Raw genomic sequence first — 23,142 nt, forward strand, 5'->3', positions numbered from 1 at the left:
TAACTTTTTTATTTTGAAATAACTTATAATCTAAGCAAGTTGCAAAGATAGTTAGAGAGAGGCTTCTTGTACTCTTCACCCAGTCTCCCCCAATGGTTACTTCTTATACAACTACAGTGCAATATCAAAACCAGAAACCAAAATTGGTACAAATGTGTGTGCACAGTTCTGTCATTTATCACTTGAATATATTTGTGTAATCACCATCACAAACAAGAAAGAAAACCATTCCATCACCATAAAGATCTCCCTCAGGCTACACTTTCCTTCATAGCTCCACCCAACTTCCTCACCCACCTCAATGTCCTGGCAACCACTAATTTGTTCATGGCCTCTATAATTTTGTTATTTTGAGAATGTTATATAAATGGAATCATATGCTATGAGTCTTTCTGAGATTGGCTTTCTTCACTCAGCATAATGCCCTTAAGACCCATTCAAATTGTCTACCAATAGTTTGTTATATTTTACTGCTCATTAGTATGACATGGTATACTACATATAGATAAACTAGAGAGGCCTGGTGCATGAAATTGGTGCATTGGGGGTGGGAGGGTCCCCTAAGCCCGGCCTACGCCCTCTTGCAGTCCGGGACCCCTCACTCCTTCCCGCTCGGCTCTCTGCTCCTTGGCGCTGCTGCTGCCACAGAGGCTCCCACTACCGCCACTGCGTTAGCCAGCTGTGAGCCCAGCTTCTGGCTGAGCAGTGCTCCCCCCGTGGGAGCTCACTGACCACTAGGGGGCAGCTCCTGAGTTGAGCGTCTGCCCCCTGGTGATCTGTGCACGTCATAGCGATTGGTCGTTCAGCTGTTCGGTCGATTTGCATATTAGGCTTTTATTATATAAGATACATAGGTAGGTAGGTAGATAGATAAGATAGATAGGCCATTGTCAGATATGTGTTTTGCCAATATCTTATTCCAGTCTTATCATTCTCATCATAGGGTATTTTGCACAGCAATAGTTCTTAATTTTAATAAATTATAATTTATAAATTTTTCTTTTATAGATCATGCCTTTTGCATCATGTCTAAGAAATCTTCAAGTCTTGGTTACCAAAGATGTTCTTTCTATGTTTTCTTCTAAAATTTTTATTGTTTTACATTTTAAACTTAAATCTATGATCCATTTTGAGTTATTTTTATATAATTTGTGAGTTCTAGGTCAAGATTAATTTTTTTCTATGAATATCCAATTCATCTCACCATTTGTTGAAAAAACATTGAATTGCTTTTGCACCTTTGTCAAAAATCTGGTAGCTTTTAACATAGGGAGCTATTTCCGTGTTCACTATTCTGTGCCACTGATCTATGAATGTATGGTACCACTGATCTATGAATGTATGCTTCTACCAATACCACACAGGCTTCTAATGAGGTGCACTGCTTGATAAAATATTAGTCATCTTTTTGTCTTGAGATAAGATCATTGTTTCCAAGCTTTCTTCATAAATACCATTAAGTGTAGGGCTAGAAATCCCATCATGAGGCAAATGATGATGAAACATCTATCCAGTTTTCCTCTAAGACTGACTAACATGTTCTCTCAAAAGTAACCTTAATAACAGTCACCACCAACTTCATACAAAACTGATATTCATCAAAAAACATTGCCACCCTAGCCAGATAGAGCATCGGCCTGCAGACTGAAGAGTGCCGGGTTCGATTCCGGTCAAAGGCACATGCCCGGGGTTGCGGGCTCGATCCCCAGTAGGGGGCATGTAGGAGGCAGCCAATCAGTGATACTCTCTCATTGATGTTTCTATCTCTCCCTCTCCCTTCCTTTCTAAAATCAATAAAAACATTTAAAAGAAAGAAGAAGAAAAAATAAAAGAAACAATGCCATGAAGTTCCTAAGCCTGAAGGTGCTCACATAAGACTTCTTCAGCATTTGATGTAAGGTTCAGGTTAGTAAAAACACAAGTAAAAGTGTCATAGAATTGTACACTTGAAACCTGGATGGTTTTATTAACCAATGTTACTCCAATAAATTAAATAAATAAATAAATAAATAAATAAATAAATAAATAAATCCTACACTGCAAAGTAATCACAGGATGTGAACTACAGCATAGGGCATATAGTTAATAATTCTATCGAATTAAAAGAGTAATATGCAAATTGACTGTCACACCAACACAAGATGGTCGCCCCCATGTGGTCAAAGATGGCCGCCCCCATGGAGACACAAGATGGCCACCACAAGATGGCCGGCAGGAGAGGGCAGTTGGGGGCAATCAGGCCTGCAGGGGAGGACAGTTGGGGATGACCAGGCCAGCAGGGAAGGACAGTTAGGGATGACCAGGCCTACAGGGGAGGACAGTTGGAGGGGACCCAGGCCTACAGGGGAGGGCAGTTGTGGGGGACCAGGCCAGCAGGGGAGGGCAGTTAGAGGTGACCAGGCTGGCAGACAGAAGAGGTTAGGGGCAATCTCCTGGATTGTGAGAGTGATGTCCCAGACTGGAGAGGGTGCAGGCTGGGTTGAGGGACACACACCCTCCCTGTGCATGAATTTTGTGCACCAGGCCTCTAGTATAGATCATGAGTGTGGTGTCAGTTGGGTGGGTACTAGAATTATCAGGGAGATCACTTTGTAAATTATATAACTGTCTAACCACTAAAACTAATATAAAATAATAGAGTGTCAACTGTAACTGAAAAATAAAATAAACAAACAAGACAGACAAAAAAGCTCCTACGCTTTAGGCAACATAGATCCTAACTCAGGACTTTGACTACAGCAGTACAAATGCCTTTTCTCTTTAGCATGTTCAAGTTCCAATTATGTTCCAATTACTCTTGCTTCATAATAAACTATCCCAAAAGGTAGTAGCTTAAATTAAGCACTACTTTATTATGATCATGGAATCGGTGGGTCCCAAATTAGGACAGCTCAGGGACAGAATATTATTCTCATTCTTTGGGCCAATATCAACACAGAAGATTTAAGATCAACAGATTAAGACTGGTTATTTCTGATAGAACCAAGATGGCGGCATAGGTAAACACCTGAACTTGCTGCCACATACAAACATATCAAAACTACAACTAAAAAACAAAAAATATCATCCAGAACCACGGGAAGGCTGGCTGAGTGTAAATTCTACAACTAGAAGGAAAGATAAAAGTGCATTGAGTCCAGTAGGAGGTGCGGGAGTGAAGTGCAGAGGTATGGAGGTGTGCGCGAAAGGGGCTGGCAACTGAGTATGCTGGTGTCTTTTTCAATTGGGAGGGAGATACAAGCTCCTGATTGCTCTGAACTCCAGTTCCGGGCGAGACTCTGGGGTCCCAGACTCATACAGAGAGAAACTGGACTGTCTGACATCAGGCTGGAACGCAAGGGCGGCTTTCTCTCAGAGGTGATTGCAGCGATCATTGTTCCTGCATGGTGCTGCGGGACACAGAGACCTGGGGACCTCTTCAGGGTAGGGCTGACGGTCAGCCATTGAGGTTTTCTCCACCCTGGTGATTCCCTGAGACCCCGCCCCACCCAATTTACAACCCCACCCCAGCTGTGCCCAGAGGCTTTTGCATATGAATGGCCGGGTCCTTTGCAATCTAAAATTACCTAACAAACTGCAGCTGGGTCAGAGAGGCCCAGAGTTTCCAAAAGAAGGCCCAAGGCTCCACAGCAGCTTGCACTGCTTCACAGCTGAGCCTCATCTGGGCACCTCCAAACCCCAAACAAAGAGGAGGAATCTGCATATCTCTCTGTAGCTCCTGCTAGGTGGCCTAGGCAGTGGCTAACTTTGCACCTCCTTAGAGATCCAAGAGCCAGTGTACCGAGTGGTCAGAGTGAGACCATCCAGATTACAACTCTTCACATCCATAGGAGACACACTCAGGGGGCAGACTCATTGAGCGCCAAAGCCCATTGTAGACACAACTGGTCCTCACAGCCAGTTGGCCTGGAGGTCAATTCCTCCCAGTGATACCAACAGCAATCAAGGCTTAACTACAACAAGACTGTGCACACAGCCCACAAAGGGGTGCACCAAGAGTGTCCACCTCAGGTAATTAGGGAGGCTGAGCCACTGGGCCCTATAGGACACCTAGCACACAAAGCCACTCTATCAACACAGGGAAGCAGCCAAAATGCAGAGACAAAGAAACAGGTCACAAATGAAAGAAATGGAGGAAAGCAAACTACTGGATATAAAGTTCAAAACCACGGTTATAAGGTTACTCAAGAATCTCCTAGAAACCTCTGAGAAATATAGTGAGACCCTTGAGGATATGAAAAAGGACCAATTAGAAATTAAGCATACACTGACTGAAATAAAGAATAATATACAGAGATCCAACAGCAGACTAGAGGATCCCAAAAATCAAGTCAAAGATCTGAAATACGAAGAAGCAAAAAACACCCAACCGAAAAAGAAAAAAGAATCCAAAAATATGAAGATAGTGCAAGGAGCCTCTGGGACAAATTCAAGTGTACCAACAACCGAATTATGGGGGTGCCAGAAGAAGAGAGAGAGCAAGATATTGAAAACCTATTTGAAGAAATAATGACCGAAAATTTCCTCTACCTGGTGAAAGAAATAGACCTACAAGTCCAGGAACCACAGAGAACCCCAAACAAAAGGAATCCAAAGCGGATCACAGCAAGACACAACATAATTAAAATGCCAAGAGCAAAAGACAAAGAGAGAATATTAAAAACAGCAAGAGAAAAACAGTTAGTTACCTACAAGGGAGTACCCATATGACTGTCAGCTGATTTCTCAACAGAAACTATGCAGGCCAGATGGGAATGGCAAGAAATATTCAAAGTGATGAACAGCAAGAACCTACAACCAAGATTACTCTACCCAGCAAAGCTATCATTCAGAACTGAAGGGCAGATAAAGAGCTTTACAATAAGACATAGCTAAAGGAGTTCACCACTGCCAAAACAGTATTATATGAAATGCTGAAGGGTATTCTTTAGGAAGAGGAAGAAGAAGAAAAAGGTAAAGATAAAAATTATGAACAACAAAGTAACAACAAATACAGATCTATCAACAAGTGAATCTAAAAATCAAGTGAATAAAAAATCTGATGAACAGAATAAACTGGTGAATATAATAGAATCAGGGGCATAGAAAGGGAGTGGACTGACAATTCTCGGGGGGAAGGGGGTGTAGGGGGTGTGGGAAGAGACTGGACAAAAATCGTACACCTATGGACGAGGACAGTGGGGGGGGTAAGGGCAGGGGGTAGGGCGGGAACTGGGTGGAGGGAGCTGGGGGGGAGGAACAACTGTAATAATCTGAATAATAAAGATTTATTTTTTTTTAAAAGGACTGGTTATTTCTGAAGAATAGGACTACTGATGGAAGCAGAGGTGTTTAAAGAAAAATGTAATGATTTAACATTGAAATTTATCTTAAGTGACTAAAATAGTTTAAAATTTGTTTTAAAAATAACTAAGGTTTTTTAATTTTTTTGTTTATTATTTTTATAACTTTAAGTTTTAACTATATTGATGTTTTATTTAAATAATTAAAAATATTTTATTGACTAAAATTATCCAGACTACAAAAGCTCTATTTTAAGCCATTTAGCTGGAAATGCTTCACCTTAGAAATAATTGATCATCTGTTTTAATTTTACTTTAAAACAAATGTCCAGCATTTTGCACCCATATAAAACAGTTCAGACTTAACAAATACTTCAAAGAAAATCATTTGTAAATATGACAGGTATAAGATGGAGACAATTAGTTGTTGGTATTCATCCCCACACCCAAGTGTGTATAAAAAGGTCAAGCCCTAAGTAAAAACAAGAACAGACATGAAATGGGAGGATAAATAACCAAATAAGGATAAAGGCAGAACTGGAGCAATTACCTAATATATTAAATTCACAATCATATATGACTTAAACCTTCTGGAATTGAGGTGTAATCATTATAGAAACACCAGTCAGCATTTCTTCTAAGACTCCTAGATAACTAAAGGGCTCCTCCCAACTTTCTATGCTAAAAGTTGAGATGTATCTCCCTTGGAGAACACATTTATATTATCAAATCTTATATACTTACATACTTAGTTGTGTAAGTATTGCTATTTATTGTTAACTTTGTTTATTGATGATGTTTTTTATTCTGTATAGTTTTGTTTAATGTAGTAGTTTAATGTAGTTTTTATTTTGTGTGTGTGTTTTTTATGTTGCTATGTATAAATGTTTTTCTTGACCTCTAATCTTCAAGGATTCAATGACATTTGAAAATGTCTATATTCAGCTATGCATACACCCACCACACCTCTAAAAATGTCCATAATATAGTCCAAGTAACCCAATTCTAAAGTGGTTCTGTAATGCTGGTATTTCTTTGTTCACCTAGCCCTTTCTCCTCTGTATCCTTCTTCTACTGATTAGGTAGAATGACCACCAAAGATTGATGTCTTTAACTAAAATTTCCCATTGATGCCTTTCACTAAAATTCCTTTCCTCCAAGAAACACCATATCTGAGAAAGCCCTGAAAACAGTAAAGTGCTATTCAAACATCATTACTGTACAGAGCTTATTTTCTTCACTATAAGAACAACTCCCATTCACACAATTCAAAATTTAGTTTTAAGTTATGATAAAACAGAAAGAATATCCTGCAATTAATCATATTTCTTCTAAACAATCTAAAATTTTCAATTCTATCTTATCCTAAAATAGAATAACTCTTTAATTGGCCTCCTAAGTTTATTCTTCCATGCTTACCGGTGTTTTCACATTACAGGAACAGTTACAAATGAGGAAAACTGCCAAGCATTTTAAACTGTTTATATCTTTAAAAAGATGCAACTTGTCAAGCTTTACTAAAAGATCATTTGCTTTACTAAAGTGACTGATTGTCACAGTTGGCTAAATAAAACCCATTTCTATATAGAGTTCACTCTTCTAATTGCCATGGTAAAGTAGGCTTTTCTAATGTTAAAAGTTCCTTGTCACAAAAAAACAGTATTTTCCTTATATTTATCTAAATGTTTTCAGATATAACATCTAAATTTTATACAAATAAATGCAGATTCTTGTGGTGTAACTGCAAATCACCCATCAGCCACAACCAAACCCTATATTCCTTTTCTAAAGATAAGCAACAATTTTTAATACAAAAAAAACACCACAAATTCTTTCATCTGATCTAATCAGCTACTACGTTTAAGCAAAACTGATTTAAATGACTTCACATCTCCTATTTTCATCTTCCCTTTATATTACAAGGCACTCTTGGAAGTGTATACCAATTTTATGCTACACATTCTAAAGCAGGAACACTGGGGAAAGTCTATGTATACTTTGAATTCTTTCTGAAAATTTCCTTTGCTCATTGATTCCTTCCCTAATGACAAGGAAAAGTAAAATGTCTATGTAGAATAATGAACTTCAAATAAATAATAGGTACCATATAAAGTTCTCATCTTGTTTTTATTAAACCAAAGAACTTATATGCATAGGCCATGGATACGAACAATAGAGTGGTGAAGACCTGAGGCAGTGGGTAGGAGCTGGGAAGACAGGCTTAAAGGGGTGACGGAGAATGGGAGACATCTGTAATACTGTCAACAATAAAATAAAGATAAAAATCAATTGCAGTCTGGCCAGTGTGGCTCAATGGTTGAGCTGTCAGCCCATGAACCAGGAGGTCATGGTTCAATTCCAAGTCAGGGCACAGGTTGAGGGCTCTATCCTCAGTAGAGGGTATGCAGGAGCCAGCCAACTGATGTTTCTCTCTCCTCAATATTTCTCTCTCTCTATCTCTCTCCCTCCCCCTCCCTAAAATTAATAAAAATATATTTTAAAAAATCAATTGTGCCCTAGCTGGTTTGGCTCAATGTATATAGAGTCAGCCTGTGGACTGGTCCAGGGTTCAATTCCAGTCAAGGGCACATGCCTGGGTTGCGGGCTTGATCCCCAGCAGGGGGCGTGCAGGAGGCAGCCTATCAATGATTCTCTTCCTCTCCCTTCCTCTCTGAAATCAATAAAAATATATTTTTTAAAAATCAATTGTATAGTATATGGGGGAAATATATCTTGGTAAACTTTCATGTAAATAAAACCCATAGGAGAGCAGGTGTGGAATAGTACTAAAAGTCAATATGTATGTTTGGGCAATGTAGTATAGTTGTTTTTTCTCTGCATTGCAACATCTACATATAGTTATATAAGGCACAGTTAATTTTAAAAGGAACACTGTCATTGTAGAGATGTCCAGAGAAAAGCAACCAAGAAATAAGGCATACTCATTATCACAAAAGAAGATATGACTAGAGATATTGGAAACATTAACTCTCATGACTTTAATATCCTCCTGTGTGATGACTTCTGAATCCATACCCCCAAGTCTAACCTATCCCCTGGATTTCAAATGCATACCCACATGCTGGATGAATATACTTACTTGACTGTTTCACATACATTTTGGCCTCAACCAGAGAGGTAGCATAGTGTGAAGAGCCTGAATACTGGAGGCCATGATTCAATCCAGAGCCTAGATTCTAGACCCTACTAGTTAGCAGCTATATAGACCTTGAAAAAATTACTTGACCTCTTTGTGCCTCAACTTCCTCATCTACAAAATAAAAACAGTAATACTTACCTTGTAAGGTTGTCATGAGATTTAAAGATCTATAAATTTTTGAAAGCTCTTAAGAAAGAATTGGACACATCCTAACTGATGTTTGTGAAATTTTTTTAAAAGCATACCTAATAACCAAATTTAAAGTCTCCATGCCCAAAACTGTGCCTCCTTGTGTAATATTTCATAAAATGACTCCAAACAAAAAAGTAGCCTCTTCCCATACCCTAACCTCTTTTTTTCAGTGAGCCCTTAAAAGTTCTTGTCATAAGGGTCAATAAGGATGAAGACCGTGCTCAGCAATCAGACTGTTGACAATCCTGAAAATGTGGCCATCACTCTGAAGGAACGCACAGTTATTATGAAGAGCCCAGAGGTACTCTGAGAAAGGACTTCAATTGCATCAGTATAGTACTTCATCTCCTTAACAGAAAAAGGAGAGGCTTCAGGTTGACAAATGGTGTGGAAACATAAAGGAACTAACTATTGTTCACACCATCTGTAGTCATGTACAAAACATGATCAAGGGCGTTACACTGGGCTTCTGTTACAAGATGAGGCCTGTGTAAGCTCACTTCCCCATCAACAGTGTTATTCAGGAGAATGGTTCTCTTGTTGAAATCAGAAATATCTTAGGCAAAAAATGTATCCACAGGATTTGGGTGAGGTCAGGCATTGCTTATTCAGCATCTCAAGCCCTCCCCACCATACACAAAAAAATGAGTTAATTCTTGAGGAAATGACATTGAACTTGTATCAACTTCAGTTGCTTTGATTCAGCAAGCCACAACAGATAAAAAGAAGGATATCAGAAAAATTTTGGATGGTTATCTATGTTTCTGAAAAAGGAACAGTTTAGCAGGCTGATGAGTAAGATCTAAGTTGTCCAGCTACAGAAACAGCAAGATGCCAGATGACTCCTCAGATTTATTTGTGATATTTTAAAGATGCAATAAAAGCTGTGTATGGATTTTGGGGAGTGCGGTTGGGGGGATGAAGGGGGGGAGACATGAGATCTTGCCAGAGAAGGGGAAAAGAGAAGAGGAAAGAAAGAAGAATTAAAAAGGAAATGGAGGGAAGAAAGAGAGAAGGGAGAGAAATTGAGGAATTATGGCAGGAATTAAAAATGTTGATAGGGCTTATCTCTGGTTGAAGAGATTACAAGTAACCATATTCTTTATATACTTTTCTGTATTTCTGAGATCTTCTAAAAATTAGAGATGTGCTTTCCTTTTCATCAGAGAGAAAAACAACATGCTGTTTTAAAAATATATTTAATGATATTCTGGATAAAGTCTAAGTCCTTCATTACTTGATTCCTTCCACTTCACCTATCTCTCATGAACTCTCATATCTGTACCTCTGCACAAGTAGCTATCTCTACTAGACCATAATCCCCATTCACTTTCACTGGGCTAATTCTTACCCATCTTTCAAAACCACTCACAGGTACTATCTCTTCTGGAAAGTCTTCTTAGACCACAACCCTTCTCTCACCAAACCCACTGTACCAATCTAAGTTAAATACCCCTTCTACATTCACCTTTATTTATTTATTTAAACCTCACCCGAGGATATTTTTCCAATGATTTTTAGAGAGAGTGGGAGAGGGAAAGACAGAGAGAAATATTGATGTGAGAGAAACACATTGATTGGTTGCCTCCTGCATGAGCCCCGACCAGGGGGAGCCTGCAACTGAGGTACATGCCCTGGACCGAAATCAAATCTGGGACCCTTCGGTCCGCAGACTGATACCCTATCCACTGAGCCAAACCGGCTAGGGCTACATTCACCTTTAGAATCTAGTGTACACATATGGCACTTACCACAGTAAGTTCAATAATTAAAGTATTCTAGGCTTGTTTCCCTCTTTCATTGAGATAATACACTTGTTTTCCTACCCCAGCATCTAACACAGTACCTGACACATAGTAGGAGATCAAAAAAAGTTGTTCAAATGGCTTCAAAGTCATTATTTCTATTCTATTATGTTGCCTCTCTAGACATGTATAAAAGTTGGTAAAGTGAATGCATAAAGTCTGCGAGTATTCAAAGTGAAACAGAATGCCATCATTCTTGTTCCTTCAATCATTTATTCACCAAATATTTATTTAGTACCTCATACACGTCACACATTGGGAACACAAAGGATTTCTTCTCTTATGACACTTTGGAGTGGGGAGAGGAGAAGGCAAACATTGGCTCCATACTCAAAGCTACTAAATAAACACTAGTGACTTATCCCTAACATTAAGAAATACATTGAGAGTGAAGGCGGAGGGGCAGGGGGGTTAAGAGATCAACCAAAGGACTTGTATGCATGCATATAAACATAACCAATGGACACAGACATTGTAGGGAGAGTGACGGCATGTGCAGGGTGGGAGCAGCCGGGAAGAGGTCAATGGGGGAAAAGGGAGACATATGTAACACTTTAAACAATAAAGAATTTAAGTTAAAAATAAATAAGTAAATAAAATAAATGTCAAAAAAATACATTTGATATAGACCATATATTGAAAGACAGCATCATGTTTAGAAAGGTAAAAGATTTTGAATTAGAAATGAGATTAGGTTACTTGAAGACAGCAATTTTCAATCTTTTTTTCTGGCTCTCACATACATGGGCATATCCAGAGTTATGCATTCTTTCCACAACATACTAAATAACTCTACTAATGAACATAGCATGAAGCTTCATTGTGCTTGCCAGTTACACTATATCTTCTTTAAAAAACAAAACAAAAAAACAAGCCAAAGCAGTTCTTTATGACTTGCAAACCCAGAACTTTCAGAGTAACCAATCCTAATTTTCCTGGCCACAATGATTAGTCCCAGGAGGACCACCTGAAGGCTGCCTTCTAAGGCCTCTCTATATTGGAGAATGTAGCAGAGACTCCTAGCTGCCCACCCAATATCTATTTTTCCTTTTTTCCCCTACTTGGAGATGGCAATATCCCCAGCTCAAAAACAAACAAAAAAGCCCACTAAATTTTTTTCTCTCTCTTTTAGTCAGGTATAGTTATATACTAGTTCTGGCCAAAGAGATACAAATGGAAGTCATTAGGAGCACTTCTGAGAAAGCTCCTTTTTTTTTCATATTTTCTATTTAAATTTATTGGAGTAATATTGGTTAATAATATTATCTAAGTTTCAGGAGTAAAACTTTATAATCCATCATCTGTATATACCATTGTGTGTTCACCACCCAAAGTCTAGTCTCCTTTCATCATCATATATTTGACCCCCTTTATTCTCCTTATTTTCCCCCATCCTCTTTCCCCTCTGGTAACCACCATACTGTTCTCTGTGTCTATGAGTTTGTTTGTTTGTTGTTTTTGTTTTATGTACCACATATGAGTAAAATCATATGGTTCTTATCCTTTTTCATCTGACTTATTTCACTTAGCATCATACTCAAGATCCATCCATGTTGCTGCAAATGGCAATATTTCATCTTTTTATGGCTGAGTAGTTTCCACTATATATGTATACTCTTTAAAAAAAAATAAATAGAAGTGTCACAAATTTTGGACTTAATTATCAGTACCAAATTGCCAGGCCCTCTCCAAATTCTGAACACTTTTCTGATATGCAATTAAACAGAGAGGCTCATTAAACATTTAGAGAAATTGACAAGAATGGGTATGCATTGCTTGTTTAAACTGTGGTGGGTAGAGGGAAATCAGAGAGAAGGAAATCCAAGACCATGTGATTTCCACAGATCCAAGAATAACTAGGGACAGTCCTGTTTATATATGGGGCTTCCTCCAGTCTAAGAGCTTTCCTCCCACTGTCCCTTTCATCTGTAATTTCTGAAAGACAATCTTTCCAGATAGTCCTTTAGGCTAGTTTTAGTTTCTCTGAGAAAGCAAACTGCTTCCTGTAGGTTCCACAAGAATATTAGAAAGTATATGAGGGTAGATGTAAGCAAAACTGTGTAGGAGAATCCAAAGAACCAGATAAATTCATTGAAGGAGAATGCTAATGTCATAGAGTGAGGTCTAGTAGAAGAATAAAATCTGACATCAGAGCTTTGAAATTAATTGAGCTAAAACAGTGTCCAGATGAGGATGACAAAAGAAATAAAGATTTTCAATTTTAAGAGAATTAAAAAGATCATCAGGCAAGGGAAACAAAAGAAAAAAATTAACAAATGGTACTAAATCAAACTAAAAAGTTTTTGCACAGCAAAGGAAACCATCAACAAAACAAAAAGACAACCTACTGAATGGGAGAAGATATTCACCAATGATATATCTGATAAGGGGTTAATATCCAAAATATAGGGTGGGGCAAAAATAGGTTTACAGTTGTAAGTATGCAAAACACAAGAGTTTATTCTTAAATTATTATTATTATTATTATATTATTATATATTTCCACATGAACAACTATAAAACTATTTTTGCCCTACCCTGTATTTAAGTATCTATATATATAAAAGGCTAATATGCTAAGTCTCCGACTGTTAGCTCGACCGTTCTACCGGTAGCTATGACGTGCACTGACCACCAGGGGGCAAATGCTCAATGCACAGGCATGGAAACATGAAACAGACTGATGAATCTCAGAGGGAAGAGGGTAGGGGGAGGGAGGGAAAAGATTAACCCAAGATCTTATATGCATACTAGAGGCCCAGAGCACGGATTTGTGCACTGGTGGGGTCCCTTGGCCAGGCCTGTGCCCTTTTGCAATCTGAGACCCCTCAGGGGATGTTGGACTGCTGGTTTCAGCCAGATCCCCACAGGCCAGGCCTAGGGACTCCACTGGTGCACGAATTTGTGCACTGGGCCAATTTCAGCCAGATCCCTGCAGGCCAGGCCAGGGACCCCACCCATGCACGAATCTGTGCACCAGGCCTTTTAGTATTTAATATGTTGTTCTCAGCTGCATTCACATATCCTTTCTTGAATGGAAGAGAAAACAATGCCATTTTAGTTAATGCTTTGTTCAGTTCCAAGGAAGAGACTTGCTTAGATAGCTTTAACCCCTGAATTCTTATTTCAAGCAGCTCCGCTTTCGGTGTTCAGTGTTAGGGTATGTCTTTACATTCTTGGCTATGCATGTTATTGTGAATTACATTCTTCCATTGACCCATTAGACAGAGTTTTAATTTAGTTCCATTAGTTATCATCAGCATTCATTAGGCTAGAATATATTTTTCTTCCTTATTACATAAAAAAGTCCAGAGGTAGGTGATTTGGTGCTGGTGTTGCAATTTTGTGATTTTATTAAAGACTAAGGCTCTAATTTTCTATCCCTCCATTTATGGGATGTCCCCTTATTTTCGTGTTCTTATTCTAGGCAGAAAGAAGGGGAAAGGATGAAAGGGTTAAAAATGTGACTGCGTCTTCCTCCTTTTAAAAAGAGCCTTTCTGCTTCTTGTTGGAAAGTTGCAAAGCCACATGCAAAAGAATAAAACTAGACTGCTCTCTGACGCCATACACAAAAATTAACTCAAAATAAATTAAAGACTTGAATACAAGACTCAATATAATGCATAGAAGAAAACATAGGTACTAAACTTATGGACCTTGGTCTCAGAGGGGGTTTTGTGAACTTGACTCCAAAGTCCAGGGAAATAAAAAGCAAAAATAAATGAATGGGACTATATTAAATTAAAAAGCTTCTGCACAGCAAAAGAAAGTTATCAACAAACAAAAAGGCACCCAACCAAATGGGAGAAGATATTTGCAAACAATACCTCCATTAAGGGGATATTATCCAAAAATATATGAAGAACTCATACAACTCAACAATAAGGAACAAGCAATTCAATTAAAAAATGGGCAGAGGACCTGAACAGACACTTTTTCCTAGAAGACATACAGATGGCTGACAGACATATTAAAAGATGCTCAACTTCACTGGTTATAAGGGAAATGCAAATAAAAACCAGGATAAACCATCTCACACCTGTTAGAATAGCTATGGTCAATAATAACAAGTGTTAGAGAGAATATGGAGAAAAGGGAAGCCTTGTACACTGCAAACTGGTACAGCCTTTATGGAAAACAGTATGGAGGCTCCTCAAAAAATGAAGAATAGAGCTATCATGTGACGCAGCAGTCCCTCTTCTAGGAATCCACCTGAAAAAATGAAAAACTACTTATTTGCCCCAGCCAGCGTGGCTCAGTGGTTGAGCATCAACCTATGAACCAGGAGGTCATGGTTTGATCCCTGGTTGGGCACATGCCCGGGGTTACAGCTCGATCCCCAGTGGGGGTGTGCATGAGGCAGCCAATTAATGATTCTCTCTCACCATTGATGTTTCTCCCTCTTTCTCTCTCCCTCTCCCTTCCTCTCTGAAATCAATAAAAAATATTTTTTAAAAGCACTACTTATTTGTAAAGACATGTACCCTTTTTTTCTTTGCAGCATTATTTACAATAGCCAAGATTGGAAACAACTGAAGTATCATTCATTGGATGACTGACCAAAGAAGAAGTGGTACATATACAGTATATAAGAAACTCCACAACTTAACACCCCCAAAAGCAAACAATCTGATTTAAAAATGAGCAGAAACCCTAAATAGATATTTCTCCAAAAAAGACATGTAGATGGCCAATAGACATATAAAAAGAAGCTCAACGTCACTAATCATCAGAGAAATGTAAATTAAAACCACAATGAGATACACTCATACCCGTCAAGATGGTTATCATCAATAAATCAACCAACAAAAAGTGTTGGTAAGAACTTAAAGAAAACGGAACCCTCATGGTGGGAATGCAGACTGATGCATGCTCCCCTATTTTCACTGCAGTATTACTTACAATAGCCAAGATATGGAAGCAACTCAAGTGTCCATCAATAGATGAATAGATTTAAAAAGATGCAGTACACATATATACAAGGGACTTGACTCAGCCATAAAAAAGAATGAAATCTTGCTATGTGGGACAACATGGATGAACTTAATGGGTATTATGCTAAGTGAAATAAGTGAGACAGAGAAAGACAAATACCATACAATTTCACTTATATGTGCAATCTAAAAACAAAATAAATGAATAAACAAAACAGAAACAAACTCATAGAGAGAACAAATTGATTGTCACCAGATCGGAGAGGAGTTGGGAAAATGGGTGAAGAAGGTGAAAAGGATTTAAGAAGTATAAATTGGCAGTTATAAAAATAGTCACAGGGATGTACTAGTAAAGTACATATAGGGAATGAATATCATCAATAATATTGAAATAACTATATATGAATTGGTCACTTCATAAGGTATATAAATGTCTAGTCACTATGTTGTACACCAGAAACATAATGTATGTCAGTTGGAAAACAAATTAATTACAAATAAGTTATTGAAAAAATAAATTAAAATATTTTAAAGAATTATAATTATAGTAATACAACATTTTCAAAGACCTTTTCCGTCTCCCACATCTCTAAAATAAACAATAAAACTAACATAATTTAATAATTAAAACTGCACAACAAATTTTATATATCTTGGTTCTACAAATTTGAGAGGATATAGAGGACAGGGGAAGAAGGAACATGGGGTGTTCTGGGATTGCTCCAAATGAAAAATATCCTTTATATATCACTTTTATACCAAAATCACAGAAAACATATCCTAATAATGACAATGACAGCTAACACATATGTACCAGGCACTGTTCTAAGCTCTTTATGTGTATTAATTCATTTGCTTCTTATAATATTTTTTCCTATTAGATTGATGAAAAAGGCAGAGTCTTTATATAATTCACTCAAGGTCATAGGTTACTCTGGAGTCCATGCTCTCTCTCAATCACTTATCAAAATGTATTTCTAGATGTTACACCTTAAAGTCATTTGGAGGGTCAAACTGGACAGAGCTGAAATTATTTCCTTCTTACTATCCTGTCAAGGTACTGCTCCTCTCCCAGTCACCCAAATCTGAATCTATGAGATAACTTTTAGCCCCACAGTGCAATCCATATGCAATTAGTCATACAACCAAACCCTATCAATTAATCCCTTTCCACTCTTATTGTCATCATCCTGAAATTCCACAGCCAAAAACTGCATCTACTTTTCAGGAAGTCAATAACTCATGCTAACCTTACAAATGAAACATAAATGAACTGCAAGTCTCTAGTACCAATTTTATAGAATATATTTATAATAAAATATTTATATTCCCCCATAAAAGTTCTCCTTATTAACTTTAGTCAATCATTCTTGCCTGTATATTAACTTTTCCTTCCAGATATATGCCAAACACTAATTGGATAAGCAAAATTTTAAATTAAAATGTATCAATCACATTCCCTATTCAAATGACACATAAAGGCTTTGAAGTTTTAGTACTGGAAATAAATTCTACAGGAAAGTGAGTTTTTTAACTGAAATTACACTTGGGGGTAGGGTGCTCTCACTTCAATTACCAGAATCACAACTTATGTGACCCTTGAGTGCTTTCTTTAATCCATTTTGGTTCCAATGAGTATCAGTGAGACTTTAAAAGGACTTTACCATATAGGAAGAACCAAACAGAAATAGAGGCCAAAATTAAAAACAGTATGCAGCATAATATAAATCACAGTATTCTTGAACCGTTTTTACTTCCTGAAACATAGATGTTATTTACACAGTATACCATGGTAAATAACAAGATTCTCAATAGTCTCAATATCTCAACACAATGATGGCCCAGCCAAGTGGCACAACGCCACACTCAGCTATCACAGCATATTTGCCCTCAGCATTCATCAATCCTCATCTTTTCCAAACCAGAGAATCATCCAAAGCCCTGAAACCTCTGTGAAGTTCCCTCATATGGATCCCTTGATTCCCAACTCCCTTTGTGCCTGGATGTGGGAAATACTATCTTCTCTTCCTCTTGGAGGGCATAAAGAAAGAATAGTTCATTCTGACCTATACCTCAACTACTCCTATTCTGTTTTAAATCTGGAAAAAAATGACTCTTCTATCTGGTTGGTAACTGACAATAGAAATGACTTTAGTTAATTACTGTACTCTTAACCTCCACATGCTAAGAAGTAGCTACCTGAACCAAAAGGCTAAGGTGACCTGAGATTATAAAATACATCCCTATTGGTATCTGAAACGTGCCACAGATATAAATTTAGTGTGATCTGGATTAGATTAACTTCACATTATTCCAAGCCTTGTCATATTTCCAAACCCTTGTGGCACTGCAGCTAACACCTCTGAAAACGACTGCCAGAACGGTAGCAAGAGCTCATGGCTCCATAGCAGAGCTGGCACTAGTCTCCAGTCTCCAATAGGGTCTGATGCAAAGTTCGCCAAAAATAATGTCCAAAGATTTGCCAGAGTTGGAGTTTCTTTTTGAAAAGCAGAAGGGAACTTAATTAAATCCTAAACATACACTGACATAGTATAACATCCAGTATTACATGGAACCAGATCCCCATTTCAGTTACTTCCTAGATTATGTAAGTGTCTGGACTCTCACCCTGAGCATAATACAATTAAATAGGATGGTAAGATTCCATATTCTGCCCTGCATATGTTGTGGAAAATATAACTTTATTAGGTTAAGAGTTCTTTATTTATAATTTAATGACACATCTAAACATGGTAGAACCTTCAACTTTTGAAAAAAATTGAGTATATATATACCTATATGTTTGTTGTTGTTGTGTTGTTAATCCTTACTCAAGGATATTTTTCCCATTGATTTTATTTTTAAAGAGAGTGGAAGGGATAGGGAGAAACACAGAGAGAGAAACATCAATGTGAGAAAGACACAACTGGTTGTCTCCCATACGATCCCTACCGGGGCCAAGATCAAGCCTGCAATCAAGGTTAGTGCCCTTGACCAGAATAGAACCTGGGATCCGTCAGTCTGCGGACCGACACTCTAACCACTGAACCAAACCAACTAGGGCCAATAGGTATACATTTTAATACAAATTTAGCCAACAAGCTTTTGAGGGAGAAAAAGCATAGTTTTTCCAAGTATAGTAACAACTGGAATATTAACCTAACTAGGTCAGGTTAATGTTGTTACACACTTGTGAAAAAGAACAAGACCATTGAGGAGGATGTGTGTATCAGACCCTGAAGGTGAAGTCCATCATCACCATCAAAATGCTACTAGACTAAATAAGACACCTGTCTTATTTACCACTGTATTCCTGACAACCAACACACTGTCTAGTACCCAACAGGCACTAAGAAAATACTTAAGGATGAATAACTGAAAGTATTCAATATAGGCTAAAACTACATGAACCCTTGGCAAGAGTACTGTATACAAACTAATTTAATAACCAAAATGGGGTGGGATTTGACCAGAGAACCTTTAAGGTTCCTTCCAAACCCTAAGATTCCATAGCATTTTAATCAGTACATTAGTGAAGATTTTAAATGAGCATCACACTCCATTATAGGAAAGACCTTTAGATAAATTTCTACCAATAACTAGAGGCTGCATCACAAACTACCAGTCAGTCTTTTTATACAAATCTTCGTCAAGCATGGGGGAAGGGAGGAAGGAAGGGAGGGAGGGAGGGAGGGAGGGAGGGAGGGAGGGAGGGAGGGAGGGAGGGAGGGAGGGAGGGAAAGAAGAGCAAAAGAGAATCATTAAACTAGACAATTAAACCAAGTCTACGAGTTGTATTAAAATAAATCCTTAAATGCTGTATTCTGTATGCTAAGAAATAATTAGGAGAAAAAAAAGGCCTTGGTATAAAAGGAACATGGAATCATCCTTTTTCTTTGCAACCCCAAATTATAAAGTCCTGTATCAGTTAAGCAATTGCTCAGTTACAGGACTTAGAAATACATAGGATTTTTATACTTGTACTTAATCTGCTTTAATGACAAACTGTAAATGTGTGATCCCACATTTCTCTACCCTTTTCTTTGTCCTTGTATGGAATACATTAAATGTGTAACCTATTTGATTACAGTTAATTATGATCACAGTCATGTATAACTCATAATTATAATCACAGTCATGTATAACTCATGTCTGAATAAGTCTTGGCTAGTATCAGCCAAGAAACTAATATCCATCACTCTTCATATTATATATGTATTTTTAATTATTTGGTAAGGTTCTAGTTATAATGTTTGTAATGTCAAAAATATGCAAATTATAGAAACGATTTTACTTAGTTCATTTGCTTTCCTTAGACTATTCGGCCAGCAGCAATATGTAACTGATTTCCTTGATTATTTACAAACTATGGGCCACCACTGTTCCTGTCTCTGCTTTATTATTTTTTAATAGTATGTATCACTTCACATGTACCATACAATTTACTTATTCATTATGGTTAGTGCCAGTCTCTCTCCACTAGAACTTTAAATTCTAAAAGAGGGATTTTAGCTGATTCACCACCATATATTCAATACCCATCTCTTTACTTGACACAGTAAGCATTCTATAAATACCTGTTAAATGAATGAACTGGTATTAAATCATTGCTAAATTTTTAAATGGCTATAAATTTTAAAGCAAAATGGCTATAAAATTTAAAGCAAAAATGAGCAACCTACCCAAAAAAAGTTGTATTTCCCTAAGTACTCATAAGCCAGCACTTTAATTATCATTTTTAATCACCAATTATCTATAGCTAAGTTATTAATTTCTGAACTCTACCTCTGTCCCTTTTTCAGGTTTAGAAACAATTCTTCACTTTTAGTAACAGCATCACATCATTCTGCTTAAAGTTGTCTCTGTCACCAACAGGCAACCAACAGGCTGTTCTATGATCTAACACTACAGATGATACCTAAGTAGAACAATATTAATATAAATAAATATTCATGTAAAATTGAAAAGTGTTTTCCAGAAATTTTAAAGAGGCCACATTAAGTTTAAAAGAATCTCTAGTTGATGAAATGAGTGAAAAATATTATTATGAGCACAGAGCCTTCTTTTCAACACAGAACATGTCTCTTCCTCCATTAAACTTGTCTGAAAGTAAAATATTTAAAACCAGAATCTGGGTTTCTACATCTGAGTATTGTTTATCAGTACTCAGAAATCTCAGGAAAAGCAGTCGTTTTCTGGGTCAAGAGCCCAATGAACTTCAAACAATGGAAACCACGATTAATTCACAAAATGATAATAGTTCTCGTGTAAGTTTTATAGCAGTTTCCAAAGTAAGTCCATAGTACTCAATTCGAGAAAAATACTGAAGATCTTACTACTCTTGATGAAATCTTTTAGTCAGTTATGAATCCAATAGTAGAATCTAACTTTTTCATTAGAACACTATAGCTATTATAATCAAAGCTATTCCTGAGTTCATACATATCATAGGTGGTTCTTATAAACAGAGTTGACCCTCAGTGTCCTTGAGGGATTGGCTCCATGTCTCCCAAGGACACCAAAATCCAGAAATGCTTGAATCTCTTATATATAATGGTGTCATATCCTATATAATATAAGGCTAATATGCAAATCGACCGAACGGCCAAACAACTGGTTGCTATGACACGCACTGACTACCAGGGGGCAGATGCTCAATGCAGGAGCTGCCCCTTGGTGGTCAGTGTGCTCCTATAGGGGGAGTGCCGCTCAGCCAGAAGCCGGGTTCATGGCTGGCGAGCGCAGCGGCAGTAGCAGGAGCCCCTCCGCCTCCATGGCAGCGCTAAGGATGTCCAACTGACGGCTTAGGCCAGCTCCCAGACTGCAAGAGGGCACAGGCTGGGCTGAGGGATCCCACCCCCAGGTGCATGAATCTTGTGCACCGGTCCTCTAGTTTGTATATAATCTTCACACATTCTCTTCATACTGAATTACATATAGTACCTAACAGTGAAAATGCTGTGTAAATACTTGTTATACTGTATTGTTTAGGGAATAATGACAAGAAAAAACAATGTGTACAGGTTCATTACAGACACAATCATCACAGTCCTAACTACATAGTACACATCAACAAAAACCTAATGTTTTTTATCACATATTTTTCATTCATGGTTGGTTGAATTTGGGGATATAGAAACCGTGGATATGGAACCTGCAGACATAGAGGGCTAACTGTATGGTCTAGCTTTGAAAGAAATAAAAGCTACAGACTCCTTAATTACCACAGATTTGTGCTATTAGACCCTTCTGATTTCAGTGTTAAAACACTTTTAGTCATGTCTTTCTATTGTCAGTTAAGCCCTCCTAACTAGAATAAGACTTGTCTTATTAATTTTTTAACTTTAAAAAGAAGAAAAAACCTTAAAAAAAAAAATCAACTTGCCCCATCTAACACAAAGAGTAGAGCATTATATTATAGTTTAAAAAAAAAAAAAAACCTTAGCAGCAAGTCAAAAGAACAGGGTTTTGTTATCATCCCAGTGAATAGTAAATAGGTTTATGACCTTGGGCAAGTTATTGAATCCCTATATCTCAATACCTAATTTTTAGTATGAATGAAAATTAATATGAGTACTTAAAATAAATTTAATTTACCTAAAACTGTCCGTTTTCTCTTTAGCTTTCCAAATCTTGAATTTACACAAATTTTCCCAACTTTTGAAATGATTTGTCTAAATTTCCACATATATTTCACATTCTGAATAATTACTGGCCTAACTTGAAGTATCTTTAAGCTAGCCAAAATTAGTCATTTAAAAAAATAAACCTTACTATAAGGATTCATTATTTTCAACTTATGAAATATTGATCCTATTTTTATCTTTCATTATATTTAAGGAGATTTCAGAAATCATTCCTGCCACCCCAGTTCATGGACACATTTCAGTGCAATGCAACAGTAAACTATTGCTGACATAAGTACAAGCAATACAGAAATACTTCCAGTTAAGACAGTGGTTCTCAACCTTTCTAATGCCGAGACCCTTTAATACAGTTCCTCATTTTGTGGTGACCCCCAACCATAAAATTATTTTCGTTGCTACTTCATAACTGTAATTTTGCTACTGTTATGAATCGTAATATAAATATCTGTGTTTTCCGATGGTCTTAGGTTCTACAGCAGCGGTTCTCAACCTGTGGGTCGCCTAAGACCATCGGAAAACACAGATATTACATTACGATTCATAACAGTAGCAAAATTACAGTTACGAAGTAGCAACGAAAATAATTTTATGGTTGGGGGTCACCATAACATGAGGAACTGTATTAAAGGGTCTCGGCATTAGAAAGGTTGAGAACCACTGATTAAGGCATACATATATAACTTCAAGGCATTACTTAAAGTAAGGAGTCTGGTAATGATAAAAATTTGCTATAATAGTAGGCACAGCCACATCACTGATAAATTCATAACTGATTAATAAACTTTTAATTCTCAAACATTAAAAGCTTTTCTTTAATAAATATACACATTAGTAATGCTATCTACTAAATCTTTGTTTACTGGTGATATTAGTGACATTTTATAGACACATTAGTACCACTAGAGGCCACTAAATACTTCACTTTTTAAAAGGTACATATTTATAAGTTACACGGAGATGATAATGCACTGTAATATTCATAACTGGAAAAGCTGCACATGAATACTCAAGGCACAATACAAACTCAAACAAAAAGATATGGACATATTTCATGCAGTAATCAGGATTTCTGGATCATCAAAGACCTTGATCGATTAGACCAAGAACTTGGGTATGAGAGGA

The 23,142-nt window shown here is 37.3% G+C and overlaps 1 protein-coding gene and 1 pseudogene across 1 annotated transcript in view; one reads left to right on the forward strand and one right to left on the reverse strand.

Annotated features, from left to right (window-relative positions):
• The window catches only part of SBF2 (SET binding factor 2), a 366,350-nt gene that overhangs the window by 276,841 nt on the left and 66,367 nt on the right, over nt 1-23,142 (reverse strand). The gene's annotated exons all lie outside the window — the stretch shown is intronic.
• LOC114234935 (60S ribosomal protein L9-like) lies at nt 8,843-9,433 on the forward strand (annotated as a pseudogene).

Source organism: Eptesicus fuscus, chromosome 13 (assembly GCF_027574615.1).
Source record: "Eptesicus fuscus isolate TK198812 chromosome 13, DD_ASM_mEF_20220401, whole genome shotgun sequence".
NCBI classification, from domain to species: domain Eukaryota; kingdom Metazoa; phylum Chordata; class Mammalia; order Chiroptera; family Vespertilionidae; genus Eptesicus; species Eptesicus fuscus.